Genomic DNA, 10,723 nt, shown 5'->3' with positions numbered 1-10,723 from the left:
TATGTCACCCCACATTGTCCGTACCCACCCGTCCACTGAGGGACACCGGGGTCGCTCCACTGTTCAGCAGCTGTAAACGTGCTATCAACACGGTGCAGGGGGCACAGATATGGGGGCGAGTCTCTGCTTTCATTTCCTCTGGATACATGCCAAGAAATGGAATTACTGGATCATGAGCTAATTCTAAATTTTTTATTTTTGTGAGGAATCATCATACTGTTCTCCAAAGCACCTGCACTATTTTACATTCCCATCAACGACACACCGGGAGTTTTGCCGATACGGGCTGTTCTCTGGCTTTATGGCAGTCACCGTCCTACTGAGTGTGAGGGGGTATCTCGTTGTGGCTTTGACTTGCATCCACCCAATAACTAGTGACACAGTATTTTCATGGGTTTAGTGGTCGTTTGTGTGTTTTCTTTGGAGAAACATCTCTTCAAGTCTTTGCCTGTCTTTTAGTGGGTTGTTTTTGGTTGTAGTAGCTCTTTATATATTCTGGATGGTAACTCCTTATCAGATGTATAATTTCCAACTATTTTCTTCCAGTCCATAGGTTGCCTTTTCACTCTGCTGATTGTGTATTTTGATGCACAGAAGTCTTAAATTTTGATGCAACCCTGTTCATCTATTTTTAATTTTGCTGCTTGTGCTCTTGGTGTCAGATGCCAAGAAATGACTGCCAAAGCCAAATTCATGAACATTTCCCCTGTATTTTCTTCTAAGAGTTTTACAGTTTTAACTCTTGCATTTAGGTCTTTGATCCGTTTTGGGTTAAGTTTTGCATATGGCACATGTTACAGTTATGGTACTTCTTTTGTTTGTGGACGGCCCCTTTCCCTAACCCCATTTGTTGAAAAGACTGTTTTTCCCGATTTATTGGTCTTGGCGCCCGTGTTGACAATCACTTGACTATGGATGTGAGGATTTATTTCTGGGCTCTCCATTCCGCTGTTTTATTCTGCCTGTTGGTCTGTTTTAATAACTTCAGTTTGTAGTAAGTTTTGAGATCAGCAAGTTGGAGCCCTTCAGCTTTGTTCTTCTTCTTCTGGATTGTTTTGGCTGCTTGGGGTCCCTTGACATTCCATATAAATTTTAGGATGGGTTTTTCTGTTTCTGCAAAAACTGTCATTGGGGTTTTGATAGATTGCATTGAATCTGTAAGAGAATGTAAAACTTGATCCAAGTCAGGTCAAGGTCCTTTTCTTTTTTAAAGATTTAATTTATTTACTTGAAAGAGAGAGCGAGCATAAGTCGGCAGAGGGACAGAGAGGGGGAAGCAGGCTCCCGGCTGAGCAGAGAGCCCGATGCGGGACTGGACCCCAGGACCCTGAGATCATGACCTGAGCCGAAGGCAGACTCCTCACCGACTGAGCACCCAGGCGCCCTCATGTTGACATTTAGAGCTGCTCCAGATCTTGCGCTAGTTCCTGGGAGAGGTTATATCTCAGGAGCTCCTTTCTGTGTCCTCTAGAATTCAGACACTCACTTTCGAATAATCTCTTGTGGGGTTCAGCAGTCCTGAAGCCACGCACACGCTTGCTTGTCTGGGGAAAGGGCATTTTCTGTCTCCTCACTTGTCTGAAAGGAGCTTCGTAGACTTTCAGTTACGAGAAAGCTTCAGGACCTTTGTGTGCACGTCTCGGGTCAAGCTTGACTGCCGCACGTCGGCAACTCAGATTCAATTCTTAGGAGCACACGTGACAAATTTCTATTTATACTCCTAGTCACATAGAGGAAGCTCCCACCCCTTCCAAGGTTGCTGGCAGACTTTCTCATAAATGGGTGTTGAGTTTTATCATTTACTGAGAGTCCTGTGCGAGTTCTCTCAGGTAGCTTACAAAGGTGCTAAATTGCATTAATTGATTTTCTGTGTGAAACCACATCATGCGGTCGGCGTAAGTCCAAGTTGCCTGTCAGACAGTACTTTCCTCCTGTGGTGCTCAGTTCTGTTGCTAAAGTTTTGTTTAGGGTTTGGCCTCTGTGTTGGTAAGTGATGAGGGAGCCCATGTTCACGGATGACTCCACGTCTCCCGGGATCCGTGCGGCGCGTGGGAGCCCGGATGCAGCCCAGTTTAAGCACTTGGGTGCAGCGGAATTAACGCCAAGCTCCTTCTGGGCACACGTCTCAGAAAAGCTGTGTGGGTCTGGCGATGTCACTGTCAAGAACCGCCACGGGCCCTGCAGCAAACCTTGCTGACTGGCTGCAGGAGCGCAGGGGGCCGCGTGCTCGAGTTCGCATTCTGAGACCGTGTGGGGAGAGGCTGTCCCCTCGTCCCCGAGTGCTGGCCGAGCCGAGTGTTCCGGGGTCCCCAGCCCGGCAGCACACGCGTGACGACGCCGTCTCGGACAGCCCCGCAGCTGGGCCCGACACTGGCCCCTGGAGCCTTCTGTGCGCACGAGGGCCTCTGCAGGCGTCCCGCCGTGGACGGAATGAGTGTTTGCTCCACACCCACCAGGTTTGGAGGGTTTGTTCCCGCTTTCCCACATGCTCGCCCACCAGTGCTCGCTCGCCGTCTGCATTCCGGGCGTCCTGCTCGGTGGGACGCTGTGTGTCGCCCCGCTGTCGTTCTGCGCTTACCTGGTGGCTCAGGAGGCCGAGCTGCTTCTCACCTGCTTCTTAGCCTTTGGCGCCTATTTTGGAGACACGTTCATGCTTGTCCGTGGCCCATATTTCAGTTGAGTTCTTGGTCTTTCTGGTGTTGAGTTGTAGGAGTTATTTATATATTTTGGATGTTACACCTTCCTCAGATACATGATTTGCAAACATTTTCTCCCATTCTATATGTTGTGTTTTTATTTCCCAGGGTCCTCTGACACATGGAAAGTTTTAATTTTGATGCAGGACCTTGTGTCTCTGAGCTCTCTTGCTGATCGTTCTTTTGTGGCCATATCTGAGGATCCACCATCCAATTCAAGGCCATGCCGATCTACTGCACTGTGTTTCTATTAGTTTTAGTTCCCATAGTCATGATCCATCTCAGTAAGTATTTCTGTCTGGTGTGAGGTAGGGACCCAATTCATCCCATTCAGCGTGGAGATCCGGTCGTCCCAGCCCCGTCCGTTGAGGGCACTTCTCCTTCCGCAGACGTGGGTCCCTTGCCAGAGGTCGGTCGGCAGTAGATGCGTATGTAGGTCTCCACCTGGACTCGGTTCTGCTCCCTTCGCCCTGCACTCCAAGTAAGACAAGTGCATTGTCTTATGCAACGCCGCACTCGTTGTGAGGACTTCTGAAATCAAGAGTCCTCTAACTCTGTTCTTTTTCAAGGTTGTTTTGGCCTTTTAGGGTCTGTTGAAGAACCAGATCAGTGTGAGGATCACCTTCTTCATTTCTACAAAAAAGACTGTTGGAATTTTAGCTGGAAGTACACTGACTCTGTAGACGGCTTCGAGTGATGCTGATGTAACAGCAATATTGTGTCTTCCTTCTTAGCAACAAGGAATGTCTTTCTCTTCATTTCAGCGGTGCGTGGCAGTTTCCAGCGCTCAGCCTGGGTCCTGGCTGGGTTTACGGCTGGCTATTTCATTCTGCAGACGCTACTGCGGTGCCGGGACCTCCCTAACTTCACCTTCAGCTTGCTCCTCGCGCGTGTGCGGAATTGCTGCTGGTTCGTGCATGTTGGTCTTAAAACCTGCAGCTTTGCTGAATCCCTTTATTAATTTTAGGTGCTCCCTTGTGGCTTCTCTAGGATTTTCTGTCCATAGCATTATGCCATCTGCAGATAAGGAGGATTTAATTTCTTCCTTTTGAGTTGGGATGTCTTTGTTTCCTCTCCTGTTCCAGCTGCTTCTGCTAGACCTTCCAGCACGAGGCTGGATAGCAGGACTGGAAGTGAGCGTCTCCGTCTTGTTAATCTCAGGGGTGAAGTTTCTGATCTTTCGCCGCTGGGTATAATATTAGCACAGGTTTCTCGTGAACGATGTTTATTATGTTGAGAAAGATGCCTTCTATCCCTAGTTTTCTGAAACTTTTTATCATAAAAGAGTGTTGGGTTTTTCAAATGCCTTGTTGCATTAATTTAGGTGCTCACTTGCCTAATTCCCTTTGTTCTAGTGATGGGTGTTTTATAGTCACTGATTCGCTTGCGGTGAACCACACTTGCATTTTTGGAATAAATCCTGCTTGGGAAGGTGTGTAATCCTTGGATTTGGTTTGCTACTATTTTAGTGAGGATTTTTAGAATCAGTATTCATAAGGGTTATTGGTCTCCGGTTCCTCTCTTCTGTTGTCCTCATGCGGCTCTGCTGTCAACCTAATGCTTGTTCACTGAGGAAGTTAGCAGTGTTCCCTCCTTCTTTCTTGTCTGGAAGAGTTTGAGAAGAATTGGTGCCTATTTTTCTTTAAGTGTTGGATAGAATTTTCCAGTGAAGCCGTCTGGTCCTGGACTTCTCTTCAGTGGAAGAGACATGATCACTGATTCAGTCTCTACCTGTTACCGGTCGGCTAGGATTTTCCATCTCATACTGAGTCTGTTTAGGGGATTTCTATGTTTCTAGGAATCTGTCCATTTCACAAATGCGTCTGTTAGCAAAGGACTGTGTGTGTATCATTTCCCGGTGATCCTCTTCACTTCGGGAAGGTCAGTGCTTTGCACCTTCTGTCTTTTGTCTTTTTCAACCAAGGTTTGTCAACTTTGTTCATCTCCAAAAGAAGCTTTCTTGTTTTGTTTTGTTGATTTCATCGTTTTTCTATTCTGCAGTTTACTTATCTCCTCCCTAATTTGTATTATTTTCTTTCTTCTGCTAGCTTTGGGTTTACTTTTCCTTTTCTGGGTCCTCACAGTGTGAAGTTAGGTTATTGATGTGAGATCATTCTTCTTCTTCATTTATTAATTGGTTAATTTTTAAGTTGAAGTATAACGGACATATATTAGTTTCAGGTGTACCCAGTGATTTGATATTTATGTACATTACACAATGCTCCGTGTAAAAAATGTAGTTACCATCTGTGACCATACAAGGCTATCGCCGTGTGACTATTTCCTATGCTGTGCTGTTCATCCCTGTGCCTCGTTTATTTTGCAACTGGGAGATTGTAACTTTTAGTCCCCTTCACCAATGCTGTCCCTCCCAACACCGCTCTCCCCTCTGGAAGCCACTAGTTTGATCTCTGTATTTATGAGTCTGTTTTGTTTTAGTTTTTAGACCGCACATATAAGTGAGATCCTACGGTATTTGTCTGTCTCAGTCCGACTTATTTCACTTAGCATGATACCCTCTAGTTCCATCCGTGTTACCACAAATGGCAAGATTTTCTTCTTTTTTATGGTTGAATAATATTCCATTGTGTTTTTACCCCACATCTTAAAGAAAAATTTTTTTTTAAAGATTTTATTTATTTATTTGACAGACAGAGGTCATAAGTAGGCAGAGAGACAGGCAGAGAGAGAGAGGAAGCAGGCTCCCTGCTGAGCAGAGAGCCTGATGTGGGACTCGATCCCAGGACCCTAGGATCATGACCCAAGCCGGGCGCAGAGGCTTTAACCCATTGAGCCACCCAGGCGCCCCTACACCACATCTTTTTTATCCATTCGTCAGCCAATGGACACTAGGGCTGTTTCCATATCTTGGCTGTTGTTTATAACACTGCTGTAAACATCAGGGTGCATGTATCCCTTGAAATTACTATTTTTAGATTCTTTGGGTAAGTGCCCAGTGGTGTGATTGCTGGATTGTAGGGCAGCTCTATTTTTAACTTCTTGAGGAAGCCCCACACTGTTTCCCAGAGTGGCTGCCCCAGTCCGCACTCTCACCAGTGGTGCAAAGGGCTCCCCTTTCTGCACATCCTCTCCAACACCTGTTCTTTCTCGTGTTGTTGGTTTTAGCCGTCCTGGCCGGAGTGGGCGGCATCTCACGGTGGCTGTGGTCTGCATCTCCCTGATGCCAAGCGATGCTGGACACCTTCTCATGTGTCTGTTGGGCACCTGTGTGTCTTCTTTGGAAAAGTGTCTATTTATATCTTTGGCCCATTTTAAAAATTGGATTATTTGGTTTTTTGGGTGTTGAGTTGTGTAAGTTCTTTATATATATTTTGGATACTAACCCTTTATCCGTGGTTTTGATTTGTTATTTCTCTGGGGTCTTCTTTTAGCATTTAGGCATTTACAACTTACACCTCTAAGTTTTGGTATGTTGCGTTGTTTTTATCTCTAAGTATTCCTTCATTTTCTCTTCGACTTCTTTGGCCCAGTGGTTGGTGGAGACTGTGTTGTTTACCACATATTTGTGAATTTCCCAGTTTTCCTTTCATTATCTTTTCTAGCTTCATTTTATTGTCATCAGAAAAGATACTTTGCATGGTTTCGATTGTTCTATTTACGGAGAATTGTTTTGTGGCCTAATGTATGCCTCATCTTGGAGCACGTTCTGTGCGCACTCAAGAAACGTGTGTCCTCCACCTGGGCTGGATGGCGTGCTCTGCGGGCGTCTGTTGCATGCAGTTAGCGTGTCGTTCAAGGGCCCTCGCTCCTTAGTGGCCTGTCTGCTCTGTCTGTCCAGTATTGCATTTTACCGTATAACTGTTTCTCTCCCTCTCCTGTCAGGGCTTGCTCTGTACATTTTGGATCTCTGTTGGGTGCATATATTAATATATAATGTCTTTATTTCTTTTAACAATTTCAAAATTTATTTAAGACAACTTTTGACATGGAAGCATTTTTATTTTTTTAACTTTTCTTCATCAAGTAATGATGGGGCTTAAACTCATGACCCCAAGACCAAGAGCCACGGGTTCCACCAACCGAGCCCGCCAGGTGCCCCGGTGGTTTTTTATTTAAAGTCTGTTTTGTCAGGTGTTAGTATCCCCACCCAGGCCCCTTTTGGCTACTGGTTCTACGGCATATCTTTCCAATCCTTTCACTTTCAATCAATTTGTGTCTTTGGATCTCAGGTGAGCCTCTTGTAAACATCATATAGTTGGATCATGGGGTTTTTTTTTTCCTCTTAATTTTAATCCATTCCACCAATCTCTGCCTTTTGATGAGAGAGTTTAAAGTGCTAATAAGAAAAATCTTCTACCCTTTTGCTCTTTTCTTTGTATCTTACATCTTTTTCTGTTCCATATTTCTGCTTTCTTTTGTGTTTAGTTGATCTTTTAAAAAAAAAATAGTGAACCATTTGATTGTCATTCCGTTTCCTTTTGTGTATGTATTTTTAAAGATTTTTTTTTGGTCACCATAGAGACTGTGTCTAACATCCTAAACTTCAAACATTTTTTGAGTTGTTACCAGTTCATATTCAAAAGCGCACAAAACTGCCCTGTACAGTTCTGCCCTCTCCTGGTCATGCTGTCGTCACAAGAAGTCCCTTCATACAGATGTGCCCAATCGGATAGATGCACCAATTTTTAAAAACTTCGATAGGAAGTAAAAAGTAGAAATAGATACCAGAATCCAATGCGCTCGCTTTTGCATTTGTACGTGTGTTTACCGTCACTGAAAGTCTTCACGTCTTCACGTGTCTTCTGTCCTGCCGTCTCTAGGGCCATTCGGTGGTGGGCGACTCCCTCGGACTTTGTTTTTCTGGGACTGTTTTATTTCTTCTTCATTTTTAATAGACACTTTTGCCAGATATAGGATTCTCTGTTGACAGTTTCTTTCAGCTCTTTAAATATGTCAACCCACTGTCTTTCGGCTGCCAAGGTTTCTGGTGAGAAACTGGCCGTTAATCTCCTGAGGATTCCTTACACACGATGAGTCACTCCTCTCTGGCAACGTCTCTCTTTGTCTTTGTCTTTCCACAGTGTAATTATAATGACTCTCATGTAGGTCTCTGAGGTCAACTAGACGGAGCTTACTGAATGTCCTGGATTTGTAGGTTTATAGGTTTTTTGTTCAAATCAAATTTGGCACATTTTAAAAAGAGATTTTATTTATTTGACCGAGAGACACAGCAAGAGAAGGGACACAGCAGGGGGAGAAGGAGAGGGAGAAGCAGGCTCCCCGCTGACCAGGGAGCCTGACGTGGGGCTCGATCCCTGGACCCTGGGACCATGACCTGTACTGAAGGCAGACTTATCCCATTGAGCCACCCAGGCGCCCCTGGATTTGGGATATTTTTAATCATTATTTCTTCCAATATTTTTCCTGCTCTGCTCTGTAGCTCTCTTTCTGGGGCTTCTGCGTGACGTGTTGGTTGATTCGCACAGAACGCACACATGTCCATATGTTCGTTGTTCCGCCAAGTCCCTTGGAAACCGTTCCTTTTTTTTTTTTTTCCCATCATTTTTCTTTCTGCTTCTTCAGACTCAATAATTTTTTCATTATCGTATTTTAGGTTTGCTGATTATTCTACCTGCTCAAACCTGCTGCTGAAACTCTCTGGTGAGTTTTTATTTGTTTGTTGTATTCTGCTCTGGAATGTCTTTTTGATTCCGTTTCCATTGTTTCTACATCTTTGGTGATATTCTTGTCCTGTTTGTACATCATTTTCCTGATTTGCTGTAGCACTTTGTCTGTTTTTCTTCAGGTCCCTGAGAGTGTAAAAAAACAAAACTGTCATTTTAATGTTTTTGTCTCTTAAGTCCGAAGTCTGGACTTGCACAAGGTGATTTCTGTCTGTTATTTTGTTCCTTCGGACGGGCCATGCTCTCCTGCTTCTTTGCACGCCTCTTGCTGCTGCTGCAGGTGGCGTCTGAGCAGCACGAGGCGGCCCCTCTGGAAAGCAGACTCTGGCTGTGGCTGGGCTGCTGACCGTCGCACTGGCTGACGCGCACCTTCCCCGAACCCCGGAACCCGAGAGGTTGTGGTCCCTGCCGACGTGCTCCCTGAGGGCTTTGATCGTCCGCGCCCTGTTCAGCTAGTGTCTTGATGAGACTTTCTAGGATGCTGGGAATTAAGACAAGAAACAGACCAACACGGAGAAAAAGAAAAGAGTGACAGAGACTACGAGGCAGAGGGAGAGGCAGAGCAGCCGGGACAGGGGAGCCGAGGCGCAGAGACGCAGGAGAGCGAGCACGGCCTCTCCCCGCCTTTGCAAACTGGTGCCCTGCGGGACCCTCCGTCAGCTGTTAGCCAGGTCACGCTGAGTGACCCCCGCTGGAAGTTCAGGGTCTTCGCGGGCTTTTTCCCAGCATGCACTGTGCTTGGGCATGTGTCTGGCTTCCCAGATGTCCCCGTATACAGTTGATTTCACGTGTCCTGGTGTCCCTCAAAACTGGCCCAGCTTAGGCCGCAGGCAGGTAGTTATGTATCCTCCACAGCAGCTTCGCTCCGGGAACCCAAGGGCTGTTGGTTTGGCTTGTGGCGCTTTCACGCGGTTCTCCCCTTCAGGTGGACCCCATACGGCTGCCTCCGTGGGAGTTTGTTCGTAAGGTCCGCGCTGCGCCCTCCGGACCAGGGAAGTGACTCCACGGCGGGAGCGTGGGCGCTGCACCTGCTGCACCTGCTGCACCTGCTGCACCTGCTGAGATGCTTGGGGAAGACGCGGCCGCGCCGGGCAGGAGTGGCCCCGGGACCGGGAAATTGCCCAAACGCTTTCCTCCCAGCCCGCGTGCCTCTTCCTCGAGACGGTGCTCACTTGCTTGCGGAAAACTCCTACTGTTTCCCGGCATTCTCAGAACGCTGACTCTTACCACTTCTGCTGGTTTCTCAGGTCTCGTTCGGGGGCGAGAGCTTGGAGCTCCGCACGGCACCGCGCTCTGGCGTCGCGGTCAAGGCTCCCCGTGATGAGAATTCTCATAGCGCATTTTGCCGTCCTTTGACCTTGGTGTGTATCACTGTATGTGAAGTTCATTCCTTGTTTACAGCATGAATTTAACTCCTTTCCTATGTTCTGAAAGTCTCTGTCTTTTAATTGGTGAGTTTAGATGGCTTATACTGAATGTAATTATTGATATGCTTTGAGATCCACGATTTTATTTTTATTTATTTATTTGTTGAAGATTTTATTTATTTACTTGACAGAGAGAGATCGGTACAAGTAGGCAGAGAGGCAGGCAGAGAGAGAGAGGAGGAAGCAGGTTCCCTGCTGAGCAGAGAGCCCGATGCGGGACTCGATCCCAGGACCCTGAGATTATGACCTGAGCCGAAGGCAGCGGCTTAACCCGCTGAGCCATCCAGGCGCCCTGAGATCCATGATTTTATTACTTGTTTTCTTATTCCCTCTGGTTTTTATTCTTCTGTTTCCACTTTTCTGCTTCATTTTTGGTTATTTGAATATTTTAAACATTTAACTTATCTATTCTGGTTTTTACTCCATCTCTCGGTATGGTTTTCTCAAACAGGGTGTTGTAGGGACCAGAGCAGATGTGGGTTTCCATAGTCCACTTCACGGCTTCCAGCCGGACACAGAAGCCTCTCCGCCACAGCGGCCTCACGTCCCCCTTCATGTCGCCCTTGTCACACACCGGGCGTCGGCTGACGCTGGAAAGCCGATCAGTGCTGTGATTTCTGCTTTCCACTGCCAAACATATTCAAGAACTGGAAAAGTGGTCGATCCTTACGCAGGTGTTTTAAGGCTCTTCCTGGTACCGTTCCCTGTGTCGGAAGAGTCCCCTGTAGCGTTTCTTCTGCAGCTGCCCTGCTGGCAAGGGATTCTCCTTGTTTTGCTTCATCAGAGAATGTCTTTACTTTCACTGGATATATGGTTCTGAGTCGACCATATATCAGCCCTTTCTTCCCAGCACTTAAAAAGTGTGTCACTTCCGACATATTTCTGCACAGCAAAGGAAACAGTCAAGAAAACAAAGAGGCAACCCACGGAATGGGAGAAGATATTTGCAAATGAC

The sequence above is a fragment of the Mustela lutreola genome, chromosome 8 (assembly GCF_030435805.1).
Source record: "Mustela lutreola isolate mMusLut2 chromosome 8, mMusLut2.pri, whole genome shotgun sequence".
Classification (NCBI taxonomy): Eukaryota; Metazoa; Chordata; class Mammalia; order Carnivora; family Mustelidae; genus Mustela; species Mustela lutreola.
Note: the sequence above shows the minus strand (reverse complement) of the source record.